Consider the following 20,446-nt stretch of genomic DNA (forward strand, 5'->3'; position numbering starts at 1 on the left):
ATCTATTGTCCCATGGATGGTTAGCGATTCTAGAGCCAAGTCTAAAATCCAATCCCATGATAATGTTTCCTTACCAACTGGTTTTCTCTTTACCTTATTTTCCCCTTCACTCTCTTTGCACAGGTCTATTGCAAAATTAAGTCGATAATCCTAAATCTGTATTCTATTTCTCACAGAGGTTTCCTGAGTTGCATAAGCCTCAAGCCCTACACAGCCCAAAGCCTTCTCTCTGCATTGGGAAAGAAGTGTAGACATGTATTTGAATGAACTATGAATCTTAGCTTTAAGCTAAGGGAGAAGGCCAAGGCTTAGTTCAGGGGCTCCAGCACTGGAAAACCCACTGTGACTCTTATGAACTTATCCTTTGGCTTCTACGAGCAGCCTGCCTGCTCCTACCTGTTTCTTCCCCTCCTTCATGCCTCAGGTGGTACTCTATGTTCCGGCTGCTGTGGATGATGTGATGGCTGCTCCTTCTATTATCATGTTGCTAAAGAAGCACAAGCATTCTTCTGATTTTTTACTGTTAGATTTAAGATAAAAGAATAATAACATCAAAGTCTCGGATCTTCAGGGTATGAGCTAATATAAGAGCATCTACTGCATAATCCTGGCCCTTGCTGATTTGGAAATGGGGTGAGATGTCCTCTTTCCAGGGTCTTTTTTTAATCCCTCATTGGCCCATCTCTTAGATGTTCTTCTGGGAATTGGCTCCAGAGTTACCACAACCTCTGCCAACTTCCTCCTGCCTTCTCTCCTTCCAAAAGATGCCCTGGACAAAACAATGGTGACCAGGGTGGCTAGGGCAGCCACCTAATATCATGACCACAAGGTGGCCTTGAGAATGAAGGTCATCCACAGTGTGGCCACATAATTGCAAGGTTAACTGACCTTCACCAAACATCCATGGAGATTCATTCTCCTTTCATTTCCTACTGTTTCTCAAACACTCTATGTCCCTATATGGGCGGCTCTGCCTGGAGCACCTTCCTCTCCACTTTCCTGACCACCAAATAAATAAAAATGCTGCAACATCCACAAAAGTTGGCCCAAGCAGAAGTAAATTTTCCTCACTTCTGAGAACACACTTAAATAAAATAACATCCCCAATGCCTTATATAAAAAAGTGTTAATATCTATTTGTAGTGTTCATCTGTATATTGCTTTCACATATATTAAAGCCCTGGATTTTTACTTTAGTAGATAGGTATTATTATATCAATTTTACAGATGAGGAAACTCAAAAGAGCAATGCATTTTTGTGATTTTCTCCAAAATTGTTCAGCTAGTAAATGGTTTCACCAGCATAAAGCAATAATCCTTAAACATTATCTTTGCTGTATGGCAGTGGAAGGAAGAGGTACAAAGTCTTGGATGGGGCATTTATGGAACTACACTACACTAATATCCTCATTAATGACATGATCCAGGGTCTTGATTCCCCTAGAATAATAGAATTTGACAATATAATTTAGTATAAAGAGTGGAATGTAGAAACTCGCGCAATCTTGGGCTCAAATACGGGTTAGCTATTTACCAATTCAGCAAGTGACACCATCTCTGAGGGTCTTTCCTTCTCTGTATAAAGGGGTTTTAATGACAATGGCATAGACTGCTAGTTTTTCTCCAATATCCATTCTCCCCTTCCTCCTTAGAAATAATCATCACCCAGACTGCAGACTATATTTTCCATATGTTCCAGCAAGTCTCACAGCTCTTGACTAAGTATTGTCCAGTGATATACAGTATATGGTAATATGTCACTAGTCTCTACTTGGATTTAAAAAAAAAAAAACAAACAGCTAGGTGTATACTTTTTGCCCTTACTTTTTCCCTTTCTCCCCATTGCTGGGTGGAATGCAGGCATAATGACTGGAGCTAAGGCAGTCATTTTGGACCATGAGGAGACTTTGAGAATGGAGGCCACACCCAGAGGAGCCTGGGTTCCTAAGAAATTTTTGGAGCAAAGTCAACATAGCTTGCCACTTTCTGTCTTAAACTTTATGATGAAAGAGGAATAAACTTTGTCTTAAGGCACTCTTAGTTTCTGGTCTCCCTTACTTTTAGCCAAACCTCACCCTAACTATACAACACTTTTCTTTTAGGATCATTGTAAGAACTAGAATACCTATATCTAAATATGTATCTATATATTTCATGTGTGTGATACATGGTAGACACCAAGTAAGTACTAGTTATTAGTACTGTTATAACACATACTTTTGCACATATTACATATTCAGTAAATTATTGACACTTGTGTTAAATGCAACTTATGTTCCAGCGTAACATCCAGCCATGGATGACTGAGGCTGGGCCTGTGATAGATCAAATTCTAGGACCTGGTCTGCATGATAGGTGACTTTGACCTCTCTTTCTATCCTGAATGGCTGGATATAGAAACAGAAGGCTGGGATTCAGAATCCCATGTTTCCCATTATTCTCTGGCTTCAAGGTTGTACAGGTAATTCTGGCTAAGCTGACCACCCAGATCAACTTAGAAGAGAAAAACTGAAGAATAAGAAGTCACAGGTGGGGATGAATGGGTTGAAATGTAGGGGTGGTATTTTTAGGAGCCCAGTTTTTTGAAGTCTCAACTTGGGTCACTTTCTTCTTCACTATCTCTAGTTGGTGCACAGTCGTGCTATGTCAGAAAGAATATATGCAACATTCATTACTCAAACACTTCACTCTGATTTTTGCTACTAATATTTAATTTTGGGAGGCTGCTGGTTTGATGGAATGTGGACCAAACATTTGTTGAAAGCCCAGCTTATATCAGGCCCTTTCTGGTATTTCCTTAATATGGTCCTTATAGCATCACTATAAATTAAGTATTGTTGTCCCCATATTAGAGCTGGGAAGAATGGAAACCAGGAGTGGTAAGCAATTTGTCCAAGGTCACAGAGTGAATAAACAGAAGAACTGGGATTCATACCAAATTCTAATTTTAAATTCTGTGCTCTTGAAAAATAAATTCTCTATAAAACCTTGGAAATGAGACAAAACTTTAAGAGCAATTTTCTCTCCCTCCTTGAATAAGCTGGAATTTCTACTCTTGCTATGACTGATCCCCTCCCATCCCTGAAGGCACTGGCTCTAGCCTTTCTTGTAGCCCCAACAAGTTCTAGGTCCTGGGCAAAGCTACCCACCCTGAACTGGATGGCTTGTGACAAGGTTGGAATTCAGGAGCTGCATCCTGTCCATTATCCTCTCCTAGCTCTGGTAAGAGCTGCACAATGACAATGTATCTGTCCTACCACAGGCATGGGAAGGTGCCATCAGATGGTAAACTATTTTACTGACAGCATGTGAGTAAAGCCAGGTTAATTCTCCCAAGGACGTATGATGCAAACCACTTGCCTGACAAGTTTTTTTTTCAAAAGGAAATCTTGTAACTGATCATTTCTGAAAGGCTGTTTCTGAACCTATGCCTGAAGATAGAGCTTATGAATTCCCATGATAAACTTGTTGTAAAATGTCCACTATAATTTATTTTGGGGAAATGAGGTAGATTGTAAAAATGGGCATGCTTTCCCCTTCCTTGGCATGTAATTTTACAACTCCTTCCATTAAAAGGTACCCTCTTTCCCCCAGTCTTTGGATCCAGGCTGGCCTGGTGATGTGCTTTGGCCAATGAATGTGGCAGGAGTTGTGAAGTGCCAATTCCAAGCTTTTACTCACTCTCTTTTGGGACCTTGCCCAGCCCCTGTGTAAACAAGCTGAGGCTAGCCTGCCAGGGGATGAAAAACCATGTTTAGTGGAGACAAACCATTGCAACTGAGGCCGTCCTAGATCAGGAGAACTGCCAACTTGCAGGTGAAGTGTAGAATCATGAGCCACGCTTAACTGTTGTTTTAAGCCTGGGCTCAAACATTGATAAAGTGTTTATAGTGAAACACTGTAAAACTAATAAAAAGAGTAATAAAATCAATCACTGAGCTCTGGGTGATTGATTATGAAGCAACGGTTGATACACTCCAATGACAACAGCTTTTTTTTTTTTTTAATAGATGATGCTGGCTAAGCGTGCTGTGCAATGCCATGTACCAGCATCTTGCACACTTTTTCTTCTTCATCTCCCCATCCACAAAACCTACCATTTTATTGAACATTTACTCAGCCATGTTTTATATGTCATAAAATCTAATCCTTATCCCTACCACATGAGATATATCTTATCATTTCCATTTGATGGATAAAGAAGCTGATTCTCAGAGGGATTGGGTGAATTAACCAAGCCTAAGATACCATCTGAAAAGTGGCAGAGCTGAGATTTGACCCCAGGTTTGATCTGCATCCTATACCTGCATTTTCCATTCCCAGGGCTTCTATTTTCCTGGCCAGCTTTCAAGAGAGGTACTTTCATTCCTTATTTTTGGAGAAGGACTTGGTGTTTCAGAGAGGTTAAATAGCTTGTCCGATTAATAAATGGGAGAGTTGGTTTTGAGCCTAGGATTCACTGCCTTTAAAACGTGCATTCAGTGAGGTTCGTTATTAAGAAATATGTCCTAAATGGAGAAGAACATGTTTACATTCATGCTAGGACCATGTTATTTCTTTGTTTTAGAAACTTGTTCTGCTCTGTTTGAATGTGTTTTAAAAGTCATGTTTTGCAAACCCCAAATTGTAACAGAAAGCAGGTTGTAAAGGAACTGGTGAGAGTTATTGCCCAGAAAAACCAGCTGGGAAGCATTTCAGTGTCAATCTTATTATTGCTTTTAAATTAGCAGTGACTTCAAAAGCCTTTGAAGTAGCTGGCAGGGAATGCTTGGATTGGAGAAAACAATCACTAGAGGGTATTCTCAGCAGGCATGTGCTTTATAAATGTTCCTCCTCTTTATGCCTTGGCACCGAGAAAGGTTGGAAAAGAGGTAGAGGGATCTTAGCAGGAAGCTTCTAGCTGACGTGAATTGCCAGGAAGACCCAATTAGCCTGTCCCTCTCAGTAGCAAAAGCCCAAGCAGAAGGAATAAATTATTTGTGGCAGTGGCCAAAGCTGCTGACAACTTCAGAGACCACCCATGAGGTCTTTCCATGTCAAGCTGACTAGAAGGACCTGAGAGGCTCTAACCCCAGGGACTTGAGGGATTCCAACCTGTGAGCAGAGCTCAGTTAAGTTAAATGGTAGCTCATAATACTTGGAGAAAAAGTCAAGATATGCTTGTTTGCCACCCTGAATCTCTGTCTGAGGACTTCCACTGGCCATCCTCCAAGGTTGGGCTCAGAGTTTTCTTCTTTCAAGCCTCTGGCATGTCCTGGTACTTCTCTCTATCCAAACAGAACTCACCCATTTCCCCATCCACCCATCCACCCATCCATACAGTATTTGATGATTTCCTACTTTGTACGTGATGTTACCGAATCTTGAGGATACCATTGATTTTAAACTGGTTACTAAGGTCCCTCTCTTCCTCGTGATGCTTACTTAAGTCTTGGGAAGAGCATAGAGACTGCCCAGTGAGCTGACAAAGTATGTGCCTGGGAACCAACAAAGAAGGAATACCAAGAAATTGTTAGGACATAATTTGATACTTTTACATATACACAACTATGTTATCAGCATGGGAAAATATCATAACGGTCTTGAACTTTCCTACATGTATTAATGCATAGGAGTGATTTTATGTTGAGTTAGATATTAGAAGAAAAGGGACTATGATTTTTTCCAAGCTTGGGGGTCTCAAACGTCCTTTGTTGTTGCAAAAAGGGAAAAAGGAATAGTTGTGTTAAATTTTCTAGTAAGGAATGCTTGTGAGCTGTGAAAGAAACCAGGAAAGGTGTTTAATCAGCCTTGAAGTTGGTGTGTGAGTGTGTGTGTGTGTGTGTGTGTGTGTGAGAGAGAGAGAGAGAGAGAGAGAAAGTGAGTGATGGAGGGTAATCAGGGAAACCCATTGGAGAAGAAGTTATGGTTCCCTCCTGTCTGCTATTATAGTCCCTTGGTCATGCTTCTATTTGAGCTCCTGATTTCATCAATCATCTGCATGTCCATTTGTAGCAGATGCCATAGGACCCCACCTATATATAACCTGTTGGCACCCACTATTCTAGTGCATGCCCATAGCATACTGCAATGGGAACCTGCAACTTTCTGCCTGAGTAGCTTTTCTGCATCTGCAGGCAGAGAAATCCAGAAGTTCAAGAGGGTTACAGTCCCTGAGAGTACCTCACCTCAACCGAAGCTGGATGAGATTAAGGTGATAAGTAGCCCAACTTTATCACCCCTTGGTAGGATCACTTGAAGGCAAGTTCTGTAACACGTGCCCGAGTTCTCAGGTGGGGCTGAGCCTAGCATTTACCAGCATAGTAACATGGCCTATATTACCTTCCTTCTCCGGCCAGTCTCACTCCCTTACTCCTCTACCAGTTGTCCTGGGATCACCTCCAAATAAACCTCTTGCATACCCATCCTGGGCCTCAGAGTTCTGGGAGAATCAAAGCTAGGAAAATGACTCTCCTCTCATCTCAGTGCAGGACTGGGTCCACACAGATCACATAGGTGGACTTAATAAATCTTGAACAAATGAATTAATGAATAAATAAATGAATGATGAAGTATGAATGTTGATAGCACACTTCCAGCCTGTGTTATTTTGTGAAACTCAGATGAATCTCATTATAATGGTATTTGGGAGGAGAAAAATATAATCTGTTTGGAAGGTAACAGACAGGTGATCTGGCTTCTGAGAAATGGGAGACACCAAGGCTGGGCCTGGAGGGAAAGATAAAGCCGTGTTGATGGCCTCCCTTCTCTCTCCTACACTGGATCACCCTCCCCTACTGTACCTACAGAGACACCAATAACAGCCTGCCTTCCCTTCATAGAAATTTTGATGAAATTCAGATTCAAAGATTTCTTGGAAAATGTATTCTCGAGCGAAAGACTAAGGAGACCTAACAAATCCAATGTAATCCTCACAAAAGTGGTGGCATCCATTTATTCACTTACTCAGTTCATTTGTCTGTAAATTGATTCTTTCAGTAATTTACTTATTCATTAATTTGGTCATTCATTAATTGATTCACCTCCTCCCATCTTGCTGACTTGAAAACTTTGGTTCGGAGGAACTGGTAATGAAGCACATGGTCCCTAGAGACTGAATGCTTTGATTGGCGTCCTGCTATGTGACCTTGGGCAAGTTATTTAACTTTACCCATGCTTTAATTTCTTCGTTTGTAAAATGGGGATGCCTGGTGTCCCTTGTTGAGAAGGGTAAGTGACTAGTGGTGTATGTGAAGTGCTTAGAACAGTGCTCACACGTAATCAGAGTCATAGTCACGATCATCATCATCCTGCTTTTCGAATTGTCAGGCTGTGCTGAGGATTGCTCTCTCCTTCTATACTTTCACCTTCAGGTTCCCATTTCTGGTTTTCCTCTCCACAACAGACTGATGGCCTCAGCCTGGAGGAACATAGTTTCCCAACTTCCAAATCAGTCCTGAAATTTTAACCTGACCCCTTACTTTCCTGACTGTTGTTAAGGATCAAAAATACCACACAGTGGGCAGGGTGTGTCCATTTAACCTTTTCCACTCCCTTTGGAAGCTGCTCACCCAGGGCCTTTGAGTTAGTTGTCCCAAGCTTCCGCTTCTTCCTCTGATCTCCAATAATTCCTGCTTTACTTCAGCTGCTTCCGCAATGCAGCCCTTTTAGCCGTGTGCAAGGGGATTCACCAAGAAGAACAGTTGACACAAAGGTGTAAATAAGGTGGCAGCTTCCAAGGAGGAGTTCCTCTCGGAGCCTCTACTCTTTGGACTGTGTGTCCCCCTTCTTCTCTTAAAACAACACTAACATGGCCTCCACCCTGACACCTAATTAGATTAGTAGCAATTTAACAGCCACTCCTTGTCTTTTCCTGCCTCTGGTTTTCTAATAGCCAAAGGTCAGGGTCAGGGTGGGGAAAGGAGAGGTCAGCTCTATGCAGCCAGCTCTGGACTGGTCAAAAGGAAAGATGAGTACCTGTTTTACCAGGAGTAGGAAACAGAATGTGTGCAGAAAGGTGTCGTCCACCATAGCAGGAAACACATTCCTACAATTCGTATTTTGTTAACCCTTTATAGTACATTCAGCTAGTTCAAAGAGCCCCTGACTGCACATTAATGTCACTATAGTTCATAGAAAAAGTGTAGGATGGATCTATGGGCATGTAGGTTGTGAAAACAGTGACAGCTCAATTTGATTAGGAGGCATTGCGGGGGGCAATGCTGAAGAGCATGCATTCTGCTGCCTAAATACCTGGATTGAATCTCTACTCTGTTAGTTACTGGCTCGCTGGGGTTAATGTGCCTCAGAATTCACACATGGAAAGTGAAGATCGGATCAAGCCCATGTGCTCTAGCATTGTTGGGACGGCCAAATGGGTCCACCAATGTGTGGCATTAGAGTGGTAATGACATCTCATAGGTATTAGCACTTGCTGTGTGCCAGGCCCTGTTCTAAGAGCTTCTCTGTTCATAGAAATGGCCATGACCTGGACACTTGCTTCAGTTCGGCACCATGTGGCAGTAAACAGCAAAAATACCAGCGGCTTAGATAAGGTAGAAGTTACCTTGTCTGTGGTCATCAGAGACTTAGGCTCCCTCAGTGTCAAGTGCTTCATTATTCAACTACTAGTTTCTGTACTCCAGGTCACCTCGTGTTCCATGATGCTCTAGCAATCAGATTCCTTTCTCAGGCATCAGGAGGAAGACAGGGTGTTGGGGAAAAGGTGAGTCAGTTCTCCTTAAGGAGTTTTCCCAGAGGCTCTCCACACCATTTCAACTTCTATCTCATTGAAAAGAATTTAGTCACCTTGTTTTACCTAGCTGCAAGGAGGGCAGGGAAATGTAATGGATCTCAACTGAGCCTTTCAATGAGACTGAAGTCCCAGATGATACCTTGAATGCAATCCTAAAAGAATCCTTGATCAAAAGGGACCAAGTTCGACTGGGCTTGGGTTCCTAACTCACAAAAAATATGAGATAATAAACATTTGCTGTTTTAAACTGCTAAAATTTGCAGGTAATTGTTATGCAGCAATATGGAATTAGTACACTAATATTCTGGAATTTTCCTTTTTTTCTATTTTAAATGTTACAGCCTCAGTGAGTGTATGGTCTGTGTTCCAACTACCAGTAGGCAATAAGTTGGCCAAATGCTTTGCCACCACATGGCATGGGGTGCCAGATTTCTTGGCTGCAATATCCTTTGATAAATGAGTTCAGTAAAGTTGCAGGATACAAAATAAACATACAGAAATCCGTTGCATTTCTATACACCAATAGTGAAGCAGCAGAAAAAGAATTGCAATATGCTTACTGTTTGCTTCTGGTGTGTTGTCTAATGCCATATTTTAGATTCTGTTTCTTATAGTACCTCTCTCGCCAGAACTAAATTCTGCATCGTTTAAGATTAGGTCCTGCTACCTATAACAGAAATTCTAAAATCACAGTGGCATACCCAAGAAAGAAGTCTATTTTAGTTTCATATAAAAGAAGTCTAGCAGTAGCTAGCCTAAGACCACTTTTGTGGTTCTGTATTCGTCAGTGTCCCAAGCATCTTTCTGCTCCAAGACCTTGGCATCCATCTTCAAGACCACCTCATGATCCAAAATGGCTACTTTAGCTCTGTGCATCATATCCTTATTCCAAGCCACAGATGGATAAAACAGGTAAGTCATCTTAGTTGAGTCAGCTCCCCTTGAAGAGTCTTTCAAGCAATGTTTTCTATAAGATATTTGTGTAGTAGACAATAGGGTATTTAAAAAGTAGGAGAACTTGTAGGTCATTTACTCTATTGTTTCCCAACCTTTATACATTTTGATTCCTCTTTCATGATTTTTACTATACTTCAATGTCATCCATCCAAGCAATTACTTCATAGTCAATCATGTAGTGAAAAAGTTATTTCCCTACATTTCATACCATCTATATGATTTTTACATAATGTGTTTTTAAATCAACTTACTTTTTAAAACTTAAATATGTATATTTAGAAATAAAAATTTCAGGGGTGCCAGGGTGGCTCAGTCGGTTGAGGGTACGACTCTTGACTTCAGCTCAGGTCATGATCCTGGGGTTGTAGGATTGAGCTCTGTGCTGAGTGTGGATCCTGCTTAAGATTCTCTCCCTCTCTCTCTGCCTCTCTCCCCTGCCCTCTTTCTCTCTAAGAAAATAGAATTGAAAAATGAAGATTAGCAAACCACAGATTATGGATCTCTCCTGAACGAAACAGAAGGATTGCAAAAAGAGTAGCTTTCCCTTACACTATTCAATATAATTTAATGTCCTGTGTACCACCTAACTCATCTCAATTTACTAGAAGTCTGTGATATACATTTTGGGACACACTGGTGCATTCTGTTGACCAATGACAAAGCCAATTTCCCAGAGGCCCAGTGTGATTCTCTGTTTGCCTCTTGGGATTCTTATATGCTTATAAAGACTTTATTGCCTGACACCACATTCAGCTGGTTTAGGGTCTCTATCTGCCTGCTAGACTGTGAGCTCTGAGAAGGCCAAAACAGATGAGTCTGTGATCCCTGGGGCAAAGCCCAGGGTCTGCCCAGAGTCAGTGCATTTAGTGGGCTGGAGCAAATGGAATTGTCCAAGAACATGCAGCTCGTGTGCAAGGATGAAACCAGGGTCCATATCTTCTGGGAGCTCAACAAACAGTGCTTTCTAGTCAGGTTTCTAGAGAGAAGGATCAATTTGGTTCCAGGGAAAGAGATCAGAAAGATTTAAAATAGAGTGCTGCTTTTTATTTTTAAAAATCAAGGTTACTCTTGCTTTTTTTTCCATGATATATTCCTGTGTGTATAATAGTAGGTTAAAAACCCATAGTGACTCAAGGTAGAAATCTCAAAGAAAGGTCATTCAATAAAGTGGTTGTTGGTGGTGATGGCAGTAATAGGAAGAATAGCTTCCATTTATTGAGCATTTTCTAGATACCAAACACAATCCTAAGCGCTTGAATTTTCTCACCGGTCAGACAATTATTATTCCCATTTCATCAGAGAAAACTGAAGTATAGAGTGGTCTTTAGTGAGCACATGAGATACAACAGCCAGTAAGTGATGAGAAAGTCTTCATTATGTGTGTGTACTTCTTCAGATCCTCTAGGCCTCACCTGAGTTTTGGTCCAGGGGTTACTATAGTAACCAGCTCAGCACCAGTTCCACCAACTTCCGGCAGGTGGGATCTGCCAGTACCTCACCCTGGGCACCCTCTGTAGTGTGCTTGTTGTCTCCTGTCCTGGGACCGCTCTGTGGCTTTGAATCCACGGTACCCCTAGTCACCTGGGCATACATAGCTCAGAACTGGGGAATTAACGCCGCATAGGGCAAACGTTCGACTTGTGCGAGAGGGAAACAGACGGATTGATGTTCCTCCACCTCTTTTACTCCCTGGGATAGGCTGTGCGGTGCTCATATTTTATATTTTCTTGGAGGACAGTCTCTCAGTGTCAGACAACCAGTTGTACCTGTGGCAGCCAACTTGAGAAAGTATTTTTAATTGGCCCACCCTCCTATTTTCTCCCTTTTCTTTCACTCTGCTCTCTTAGATCATAATAAAGAAATGTCGCATAGACCCTTACTTTTGGCTCTTCTTTCTATGGAACACAGTTTGAATCAACCCAGATCTGTCTGATTCTGAAGCCCATGCCCAGGACACTGAGTTATATTGGTTCTATGTATGAATTTTCAAGATAGGCTAACTTCCTGGTGAGAAGCCCATGCTTTTGGTATCTTGATGATCTGGTCCTTCCTTCTCCCCACTCTCTGTCTCAAATATTGAGTGTATTATGAGTTCTTGAGTGTATCTTGAGTTATTTGTATTATGTTCTGTTGTTTTCAGCCCTTTGCACTTGCTTTCTCATTGGCGCATGCTATCCTTCTCCTTTCTTCTGTATTCCTTTCTGCTTCCTTTTCTGGCTAACGCTCATTTTTAGAATTCAGTCTCAATGGCTTTTTCTGATTCCCCTGGTCCCCTCAGTCTTCTCTCAGTGTGGATTAACTCTTTGTTTCCTATACTTTACTTTTATATGCCTACCTTCATGTCATTATCTGTTCTTCCAGGAGTCCCCAGCTCTTTGAAGATCAGGGTGGTGTCCCATTGACTTTTCTGTCCGTCATGAGCATGGAACCTTCCACAGGGTCTCAGCTAAGTGAAGGTGATGGTGGAATGATCAAGGGCACAGGAGTGTTGTCAGGTGGACCTGGGGCTTCAGTCCTGCTCTGACACTTATAGCCATGGACTTCCAAGCACATTGCCTGACAATTGTGACATTCAGCTTCCTAATCTGTAAAAAGGGGGGAAAAAAACATAGCAGCTATGATGTTGGGTTCTTATAAGGATTAAATGACATAAAACATATTGAATTTAGTAAGACAAAAATAAATGTAAGTTATTTTATCAACAATAAGGTAATTCATTATCCCTTCCAAAAAGGTGAGAAAGTAGAGAAGTTAGATTAATTGTCACCCACATCTAAACACAGCTTTAGTGAGTGCCCTCGAGTCTTTAGGAGACTCTGAGTCTTGGCTCAGGCCACAAAAGCTTACAAGCTAAGTTTGGTCTAGTTTTACTAGGTACCCACCTTGTGCTAGGCACTGTCTGCAGGGCTGGGGCATTAGAAATGGTAATACTTGGGGACTATCCTCAGCAAGTTCAAAGTCTAGCAAGGTTATGACCTCAAAGTCTGTGATCTTCTATTATGACCACATTATCTCCCATCTTGAGGATAAATGCATTCATTCCTTCAACAAAGTATTGTGCATGTACTATGTACCCAGCCCTAGCTAGGTGGCAGGGACAGAGCAGTGAATTTATACTTTTATTTTTTGAAGTTTATCTACACTGGGAAAGATAGACAAACAGCACACAAAGAAAAGAAAATAACCAGGAGAAAAAAAGCAGATGTTAAACCAGTGGACAAGAGAATTCCAGAAAGAGACATCAGATTGTGCCAAAGGATGGAAATGTGGATAGCATGGCATGATCTGAGACCAGGAGTCTGCTGGTGATATCACGGGGTAGGGAGATGGGTGAGGCTGGAGAGACAAGCTGGGACAGAGTGCCAAGGGCTGTCCTGCTAGTCAGGATTCTTTTTCATCACAGAAACCCAACCAGAGGAGTAAAATGGGGGTGGGTTTATGTGGCATAGCTTGTGTGTGGGCAAGAAAGGGCTTGGCCCCAGAGAAACTGGACCCGAGGTTAAAGGCATCTTATTGCCAAGATGGAATTTCCTCATGTGATAAGGAACATGGTCATATATAAGTTTAGGTTTATTTCTTTGCTACCTAACGGCTTTAAGTAAAAGGAACTCCTCTGTTAAAAAAGAATAAGTCCCAGGGAACACCAGTTGGCTTTGTTTGAGTCATGTGACCTTCCTGGATCACCAATCACAGTGACCAGGACATGAGAACATCTGGTTGGCTCTACTTGCCAGCCTTATGTTTGGTGGGGTCAGGGTCTGTTTACAAAAGGAGAAGAAGGTATCCTACCCATACCCAAACCAAATAATACCCCAAAGCCTTGAATCCGACACCAGGGAGTTTGGGTTGCATCTGAGGGTGGCAGAAATCGTTTTCAGGTTTTAAGTTAGAAGATGAAATGGTCAGATGTATGTTTAGAAAGAGCAGCCCAGGCATAGGGTAGAAAGATGGTTGAGTAGGTGGAGCAGATGGAAGCCCGGAAGACCTATTGTGATACTGATGTCATAATGCCACAGTCCAAGTAAGGCCCTAGAACAGGGGCTGTGCACAAGGTTGATGGGAGTATGGGTGGATGAAGGAGAGAACACAGGGGATGGATATTCCGTTCCAGGTTCCAGCTGGAGACAGATGAGAAAACACTGGCCACTGCTGTGTGAATTTTTGTCAAGGTGAATTGCTGATAAGGTCTTTCTAGAAGTTATTCTGGCTTAGCAGCTGGCCAGTATCCTAGACTTACTTATTCTTTTACCAAAGCTAAATTGGAGCAAGGTGCAGAAAACCTGCTTTTCTGACTGGGATGATAGGATTTCAATTTAACAAATACTGAGCACCCACCATGTGCCATGCCTAAGGCTTATTTATTTTTCGAGGTGAATAAGACAAGTCTCTACCAGAAAAGTACAACATGGTAATCCTATAATCTTTACCATAGGGCTATGGGGTAGCATGGAAAATATCCTGACCTCCATTACACACTTCCTTGGAGAAGTGAACTGACTTTCTCAGTTCCCATAGGAGACTTCTCCTCACTTCGGTCCACTTTAATGTGAAACCCATGGGTTCTGGCTCTTTTCAATACCACAGGAACTAAGGGACTCCCTCAGGCAGCTGTGGGCTGATAAAGGTTGAACAACAGACTCTCTAAGCAGTGTTTGCTGGTCATCAGTGTGAATACTCCCACCATAGCTGGTTTCATCAGTCTTGTCTGAATGTCGACTTGGAAAGAGATGCACACAAGGAGTCTCTTGAATCTGAGGATTCAGTGGTCTCATCAGCCAGACTGCAGCCTGCACCCTGGAGGGGAAGGTAGAAACTCCATCTTCTTGGAGTTTGGTTTGCGTGGTCTGTCTGGGTTGAATTGTGTCCCCCACAAAAGACACGTTAATTTTCTAACCTCTAGGATCTCAGAATGTTATCTTATTTGGAAATGGGGTCATTGTAGAGGTGAATAGTTAAGATGAGATCATACTAGAGTAGGGGGGGCCTCGAATCCAATATGAGTGGTGTCCTTACAAAGAAGACAGTCATGTAAAGACACAGGGACACAGGGAGAAGATTATGTGAAGATAGATGCAGACATTGGAGTGATGCATTTATTGGCTGAGGAACTCCTGAGGTTACTAGAAACTGGAAGAATCAAGGATGGATTGTCTTCTAGGGGTTTCAGAGGGAACATGGCCCTGCCAACACCTTGATTTTAGGCTTCCAACCTCCAGAACTGTGAGACAATACATTTCTGTTGTTTTAACTCTCCCAGTCTGTGGCACTTTGTTATGGTTGCCCTAGGAAACTAATGACTCCTGTGTTTTCTTGTACCCTGCACCACCTGGTTCGAAGTATGACTGCCCTTGGGCAAAATCTCATTGTGTTTGTGTTTTATAGTTCCAGTCCTCTTTCATTCCACTCTTCCATTTGGGTCATATTACAGGAGTCTAGTGCAATGAACTAAAATGGGAGAGCCCATTGGCTTATAAAGGTAAGAAAGTCATGATATCAACCATAATTAGTTGAATATGTACTAGGTATCAGGTGCTATACCACGTGCCTTTCATGTATTGCCACGTTTAATTTATTCTTCACAATAACCCTATGACTAGGCATAATTGTACTTATTTTACAAATGGGGAAATAAACACTCAGTGATATTAGATCACTTGCCTAAGGTCACAGAGCTAGTTAAGGACTGCAGGATTGTCAACTCAGGTGTGGTTAGACTCAGACTCTGCAAAACATCTTAGCACTCCACCCTGTGGCCAATTTATGGAAGTCTCAATGGGATACAACTGCACAAACGCCTCAGGGATTACCCCATCTGGACCCAGAGATAAGATGGGATCTGAGGGTAAGGGAGGAAGATGAAGGATGGTTAGAGAAATCAGGTCAATGAAATAAGTTATCTTGGGTCCCCTTGGTGAGCTTACCCATACCTCGTGGTTGCCATTTCCATGTGGCAGTAGTAATGACAGGCCCACAATGATATTGTAATTATCTTAATCCCTTATGTATACATAACACTGAATAGCTGTGATGGACTTTTTCTCCAGTGGCTTTCTCAAGTTCTCGGGCTCTGGAGCCAGACGGAGCTGGATTTACATTCTAGGGCTGAAGTTTACCAGTGGTCTCATCTTGAACAAGTTGCTTAATCATTTATGAGTGTCAATTTACTTCCCTGACTTCCAGCCTCTTAGGGGTGTTGGAGGGATTAAATACGGTGGTGTGGAGGGGAACAGTATATAGTAGACATGAGGGGAGCGAGTTTACTCCTCCCGTACTTCTGGTCTCCTGATCCATTGTTACCGCCCCCATAAAGTGCGTTGGTTGCTGATTCATGTTTCCTGATTGAGAGAAGCAAGTCTACCAAAAGTTCCAAGCATGTGCCTTAGCTCTCTGTCTGTTTACCCCGGCACAATGCTGTGCTACTCTGTATTTGTCATGTCTACGTCCCTCTTATGGGTCCAAGTGTGTTCCCCCCAAAATATGTTGAATTCTTGACCCCTAGCCCTGATGAATGTTACCTTATTTGAAAATAGGGTCTTTGCACATGTCATCAAATTTAGATGAACTCGTTGGGATGGGCCTTAATCCAGTTGTGACTCGTATTCTTATATAAAAAAAAAAAAAAAAAAAAAAAGAGGAACACCACGTGAAGAGAGAGCCACGCAGGAGAGAGGGAATGCCGTGTGACCATGGAGACAGAGACCGAGATGCTGACATTTCAAGCCAAGGAGTACCTAGTGCTATTGAAAAAAAAAGGAGGTTTTCTATTACCGTCTCTATTCTGAGGTGAATAAGAGACAGGGTTTTGAAGCAGGAAGAGCTAAGACAGAGGAAGGAACCAGTATGCACCGAGGACCACTGCAAACACCTCACTTCGTTCTGACACCATGTATGGTGAGTATTCCTTTTCTCACTTTCCAGACGAAGAAAGTTTAGTCAAAGATAACAGATACCCAGCTCAAGGTCCCATGGTGAGCAAGGGGCCGAGAGAATTCCAAACAGAGGCCTGATTCCACAGCCTGTGATCTTTCTACGTTATGCAAAAGTGATCAAGGCAATAGGTGAAATCTCAGTTGGTGCCCATTGTACTTGCTCTGAGACGAGGAGGAAGGGGAGCCTCGATGAAGTCATGTAGTTAAGTTATAGAGAAGTAATAGAGCCTCATGGTCAGGGTGACCATCCTGCTGGAGTTCCAGTGTCACCTACCTTCACGCACTGACTAGCGGTGTGGCCTTTGCCACGTGGCTCTGTCTCTCTTGGCCTCAGCCTCCTGCCTGACATTTGGCGTTAATGGGGACAGGGATTATGGAGCTATTGTGAGATTAAATGAGCATCACCCAAAAGCACTTAGAACAGAGCCTGTCACACAGGCAGCACAACATAAGTGCTTGTCGCTGTTGTTATTTTTTATTATTCAATATACGACCTGTGGCAAGGTCTCCGCTTCCACCGGAAAAGGCATAATGAACCTCCAGGGTGCCTGTGTCCTGTGTGTGGTTCCCGGGACATGCTGCGTGCTGGTGTGCTCCCTCCCACTGTGATTTCCAAAATCTCAGCCGAGCGGGGATGTTATGTTTCTAATTGGACAACTGTCTGCTGGGTGGGCTAATAGCATCTTTCACAAGGCCTGTTGGTGATGCAGGGCGACTGCTGTAATGTTTCGTAGCCATTCGTAACAGCACGATTGAGAAGGAGAGGGGTAACGTGTAAGCTGCAGTCATGACTTCCGGCACCAGCTCAGACAATGTCTCTGTGGTTCTGGTGCTTGAATCTCTGTCTGCTGGTTCTCTGAAGGCTGTTGGACGCCAGCCCCTTGTCCAGCTGCTCTGTCTTCCCATCAGGACTGCCAGCCTCTGGGGAGCTCCCTAACTTCTGAAACAAATGGTCTGCGGTGTCCCGTGTAAATGGTGTGAACTGTGAACTGATAGTTGAACCTGGGAGGCTGAGCTGATGTGGAGGAAGAACAAACCGAGTGTGATATTCTTTTTGGACATTTCGGATGCTTAATTTTTTTTTTTCTGAATTCTGGTGAGTATTTTTCTAGGACTGCAGTGACCTGCTCGCACCTGATGGCCAACCATATTTTCTTCGTCTCCTGCGGTGTGCTTATCAGAAAAATGGGCCAGACCCAATAGACAGAGCCAATGTGACTTTGGGGATTTTGCTCATTGAGTATTGTGCACAAGGGTTGGCTTAGAGTACACGGATTAGAGTTCTCTAGGCCATCTTGATGTTTCCCTCTGTCAGAGCATCCAGTCCTTGGACTTAATAATTCCAAATACAAGGTCTTTCATTTAAATGAAAAAAAAAAACCAAAAACAAAAAACAAAAAACAACCAAATCACAAATTGAACGCCACTTTCTGGATTGTTCAAGAAACATTAGGATGTGTAGTATGTTTCAGAGCTGGATTACGATGTGAGGGTATAAAAAATATGGAACAAGAGTTGAAAAAATAAAAAAAGAAGATGCTCTAGAGAAAGCAAAATAGTCCACAAGTATGTAATGATCCCAAAGCAAAGTAATCGGGTAAAAGTCTGTAGATTTCAAGACATGGATTTCACACAATTGATAGAAAGTAAACAAAATGAAATAGAAAGTATTATGCATGATTCCTATGCAAATAAATTAGAATCCAGACACACTCACAACCCTATCTTCCCATATGATACATTCACACAGATGAAAGGGCTCTATTCTGTCCCTCCCATTTCTTTTATCTTAATATATATTGTGGAAGTTTTCATACTGGTACATACTATTCCTTTTATGTCATTCTAGCACATTATTTTTCATGGCTCAAGGCATTTCATTGTATAAATGCATCTGAATCTATATCCATAATCGCCTATTAATGAACAGGTAGATTGTTTCCAGCATTTAATTTTTTTTATTTCTTTTCCAAGCAATACTGGATGAATATCCCTAGCCATAAATCACTGAGTGCATATGTGGGTATGTCTATAGGAAAAAAAAAAATCGTTGGAGGGGACTTTCTGAGCTAAAGTATATTGTAATAGATATTGACCTTTTGCCAAATTGACCTTCAAAGAGGTTATGCCAATATATACTCCCATTACCACCATGTGAATATCTGTTTCTGCAAAATCTTGCCCACGCCATGTTTTGTAATCCTTTTAATTGTTGCCAATCTGTTAAGTAAAAATAAACACAATATCCTGTTGTTTTAATTTGCATTTACTAAATCACTATGTGAGGTTAAGCTTCTGTTCATATCATTCTGAGGGATTTGTTTTTCTTTTTCTGAACTAAGCACATAATAGGTGTATAATAAATATTTGTTGAACAATTAAATAAACTGTTGTGCAATTGTTTCTTTTATTATTAGTCTGAATGGACTCTTTAGAGAGTAAAAAAAAATAATAACACCCTTTGATATAGTTGTGCTGCATGTCTTTATTTTCCTGTTTGTTATTTGTGTCTTAATTTTGTGGATTTTTAGTGGGAGGTATTTAAAAATTTGGTTTTTATTTTTTTATTATGGTCACATTTATTTTTTTTTTTTAATGTTTATTTATTTTTGAAAGAGAGAGAGAGAGAGAACACAAACTGGGGAGGTGCAGAAAGAGAGGGAGACAGAGACTCTGAAGCAGGCTCCAGGCTCTGAGCTGTCAGCACAGAGCCTGACATGGGACTTGAACTCACGAACCATGAGATCATGACCTGAGCCGATGTCGGACGCTTAACCGACTGAGCCACCCAGGTGACCCACATTTATTATTATTTTAAAAATACTTTATAGTTTTAAATCTGGCTAAGGATTTTCTTATTTCTCTGAACAAACACAATGCCCTTATTATACCTCCTTTCTGTTGCTGATATTTCTTGTGTGATCTTGAAATTGTACTGTGATCCCCAGACTGTACTGTTCCTTTGCCTACCAAACTCCCTTCCCTTCTTTGCCCATATAATGGTTACTACTTGGAGAATCAGGGGAATTTCTACTTGCTTGGGGAAGCTTGCATTTGATGAGTGCTCCCAGGCTTGGCCCCTCTCATTTTGTGTTAAGAGCAGAGATGATCCCAGGTTCAAGGTATTATGGAAGCCCGGAATAAAGCCAAGGGCACATTCTGCAAAATATCCTGGGTTTAGAAAGTTGCTGTCAGAGAAGGTCTTCAAAGCCAGACTAAAAAAGCTGATCTTTCTCCCGTAGGAACTACAGCAGGGCTCCCTGGGCTTCCTGCTTTCTGCAGGTGATAGGTTTAGATGGTAGAACAGGGACAGTAAAGGGCCTTGATCTTGTTCAGTAGGCTCTCTTTTAGGAATTCCTTCTAGATATATTTCTCTTTGGGTCGTTCTTCATCTGAGACTTATTGTCCATGGTTTGGGTGCATAAGAGACTCAGCACCTATTGAGTTTATGAGGCAATGTGGTCTGAGAAGCAGGCTGCAGTAGACCTACCTTGGAACCAGACTCAGTGAGTCCTCTGCACTGCACGGGAGCTGCTTCCTCTCCCTGCTCAGTGTTCTTCAATCTCTTCCTTCTTCTGAAAACAGCACTTCTTCATCTTAAGAGTGCTTTTCCCCACCTCATACCCCCCAGCCCCAAGTTATTCATTACCCAGGAAGGCAGATGACTCTATCTAGGTTAGGAATAGGAATCTTGACCACACACCCCCAGGCACCCAGGACTCTTGGATCATCCACTATGAGGATGCTCTAATCAGAACTCTCTCGTTGCTTCGGGCCCTAATATGTTCCCTGTTCCAGTCTTCCTAAGGCCTGAGATTATTCGGGC

The 20,446-nt window shown here is 42.1% G+C and overlaps 1 long non-coding RNA gene across 2 annotated transcripts; it reads right to left on the reverse strand.

The window, feature by feature from the left end:
- Nucleotides 1-402: 402 nt before the first annotated feature.
- On the reverse strand, nt 403-13,607 carry LOC122217244. Of its 2 annotated transcripts, none has more exons than XR_006201361.1 (3): nt 13,503-13,607; nt 12,027-12,276; nt 403-520 (listed from the first exon to the last, which is right to left on the reverse strand). It is a non-coding gene; the product is annotated as an uncharacterized LOC122217244 (long non-coding RNA). The 2 variants fall into 2 exon arrangements; XR_006201362.1 differs by lacking the exon at nt 13,503-13,607 and adding an exon at nt 12,574-12,689.
- Nucleotides 13,608-20,446: the final 6,839 nt, after the last annotated feature.

This window comes from Panthera leo, chromosome B1 (assembly GCF_018350215.1).
Source record: "Panthera leo isolate Ple1 chromosome B1, P.leo_Ple1_pat1.1, whole genome shotgun sequence".
In the NCBI taxonomy this organism is placed as follows: Eukaryota; Metazoa; Chordata; class Mammalia; order Carnivora; family Felidae; genus Panthera; species Panthera leo.